This window comes from Sinocyclocheilus rhinocerous, unplaced genomic scaffold (genome assembly GCF_001515625.1).
Source record: "Sinocyclocheilus rhinocerous isolate Xijiao unplaced genomic scaffold, SAMN03320098_v1.1 scaffold2302, whole genome shotgun sequence".
In the NCBI taxonomy this organism is placed as follows: domain Eukaryota; kingdom Metazoa; phylum Chordata; class Actinopteri; order Cypriniformes; family Cyprinidae; genus Sinocyclocheilus; species Sinocyclocheilus rhinocerous.
Window position 1 is genome coordinate 347,414 of NW_015633527.1, and position 3,050 is coordinate 350,463.

Genomic DNA, 3,050 nt, shown 5'->3' on the forward strand with positions numbered 1-3,050 from the left:
ATGAATGCCACTGCATTACATACAGAATATCAAATCAGGTGGTTTTTATTATATATGAAACATGAAATGGCATTCGCAACCCAATGTGATGTATTTCCGAATGAAACTGGATATTCAACTAGAAAGTCAAATCTGGACTGGATTTTATTTGCTTTGGATTGTGATTTGACTGGATTATTGATCAAAGATTTCAAACATTCCTTTGGAATAACATGCAGCCAGAGCTGGGTAACTGATTATATGTAATCCGGATTATGTAATCAGATTCCAAAAATAAAGTACTTGTAATTAGATTATATTACATTTTAAAATATTCATAATCAGATTCAGTTACTTTTTTATTGATTACATGATTGCATATTATTCACATAATATTAATAAATTATTCATAATTGATTGACTTTTGATTTATTGATTCATTATTCATGGAAGGTTTTTGTCCTTCAAACACATTAAAATGCACAAATTCATGTCATTTCGTCGTTACATGTAATGCAGGGATTCCTAAACTTTTTTTTTGGTCAGTTGAACCTGTATTTACTATACTTGAAGTATTGAAATTTTAAGGTAATACAATAATAATTAAGTAACACATTTGCATGTTCACGGTTCTCTGAGGTTGGTTAATGGTCACATGACATGCAGGTAAACAAATAAAATATTTCATCTTTTTTAGTAAGTGCTTTATTTTGATTGCTGTTATTTTCAAATTATTTATTTTATTTTTACATTTTTTATGATTTAGTTATTAGCTTTTCATTAAACTCACAAACCCCCTGAAGTTCCTTCACAAACCCTAGTTTGGGAAACCTTAACGTAATGCAATTTAATGTTGAATGCACTTCATGTTCTTAATATAAAAAACAAATGGAATAGGCTATATTGTCTTTCTCTTTGTATTTTTATATCAATATTTTCCTATTTATATATCTATGTGATACATTAGGTCAAAAGCAATCTAAAAGTAATCAAAAAAGTAGATTATATATAAAAAAATTGAATTACATTAAATTATTGTCTTGTAATTTGGAATCAGTCACGGATTACATTTTGTAAGTAATCTACCCAGCACTGTGTGCAACATTAAATTATTTGCAATGAGCCCAAGAATGTGTATTATAAAAGAAAATAGGCTAGTTTTTGAGTTTACGAAACTTTCTAAATTTCACAAAAAAATATGCATGTTGGGTTTCTAGCTCACAAAACGGCATTAATAATTTAATAATCGCGACACAATGCTGACAGCAAATGCATTCTTCCATTCCAGAGCATGATTGCTGATGGTGTAGCATTTTCAAATGTCAATAGGATTTATTAGACAGGAGAGGGTTTATGTATCAAGACTTTCAACATCTTTTTAGCATTCTCGCTTCTGAGTGTTCCAGAAACATCACTGAGCTGTTGCAGATCAAAGACTTTATGATTCTGAATTATTAATTCAACCCAGGGCTGGACTGGGACAAAAAAAATCAGCCCTTGCATTTTTTGGTCCAAATGGCTCACCACTATGATCAGACAGCACCCATACATATACACTGTCCTTCAAAATACACACACACACACATTTGGACCCCATAATGTAGGGAATACCAGGTACACACTAACACTGTGTGTGTATATCTAATGTGTATACCAGTTTAAGTGGACCAGTGTCTTATGGAACAGCTGCAATATAGCGTTTCCTTGGTTACCGCTGTAAACAAAGCACATGTGCATTAAAATGAATTATACAGAGGAAAGATGAAAAGAAAATGCCATCGAAACTTTTCTGAAGACAGTCAGTTCCCTTCAGAGATAGATTCTTGCTTAAAATTTTCTTCCAGTATTTCGAGCATCGTGAACAGTGAGCTTGCTCTGTATCGTCTCTGCTGACGCGTCTGTTCTCTCCTTTGCGTCGGTCTTTATCGTGTCCTGTCTCTGGCCTCTGTTAATGTCCTGTTTACAGACTTTGTAATATTTCCTCATATTTCCAGGGGTGAAGCAATATTTATGTAGGCGGAGCAAGATACCTCATCATTCAGTCTATGGCGCACTACGATTGGGTTTATGCTGTCAATACTGAAGACAAACCAATGCGCCGCTGTCCCTGCATGACGGGCCAAAGTATCGGGGCCAAAGTACCGGCCCCAAAGTGCATCGACCCAACGGGAAAACGCCCTATATGCCATATGGCCAGGACCTTTCTGTATTCTCAGAAGTGGGACGAAAACTGATGTACAGTGCAGGTGGTACGAAGTTGATGATGCTGAGTTTAATTTATATAGCGCTTTTCCCAACCTCAAATCGCTTTACAATCAACATTAAACATAAATACATATAACAAGACAAATCTATAAACAATACAGTATACACAACAATCAAAACAAAAAGTCACGAAAAGCTGGAGTCACGAAAGCAGTCCATTGTATAATATATTAGTCTTATATACTAGTCCTATATATTATAGGACTAATATTGCAGTCCTATAATATAATATATTTGCAGACATGTCTTGATATGTTACCTTCACAAACAAGATTCTCACTCACGTGAACGAGCACCGATTTGCCTCCGAATTTCGGCCTTTGTCGGCTGTATCTCTGTTAAATGTGGCGAGTGGATAATCGTAGTTTAAAAGTAACATTACGCCAGTTCGTTCAACAACAGATTTACGAAGCACTGCTGCTGTTGTGCGTTGTTTGGAGATTTTGGTTAATTCTTTGGCTTCGTTTGTAACTAGTTTGACTGGCAGACCAAAAAAAATCTAAAGTAACTGGCATATTGTGTCTACAATGCACGTCACTGAATATCAACTTTAAAGCCCTGTTCACACCAAGGACGATAACTATAAAGATAACGATAAAGATATAGTTTTTAAAATCGTTCTCAATATTAAAGAATAGCAGAGTCCACACCACAGCTATAACGATAAAGGCACAGAGAAACAATATCGTTGGAATCACTTTCAGAACGATTTTTTTCCAGCTGATGAACAATAAAAGCATTGACAGCCAATCAGAATCAATCCTGCTGTCACGAGCTCGAGAATTTAAAGCGGCAGACGAGTGTGC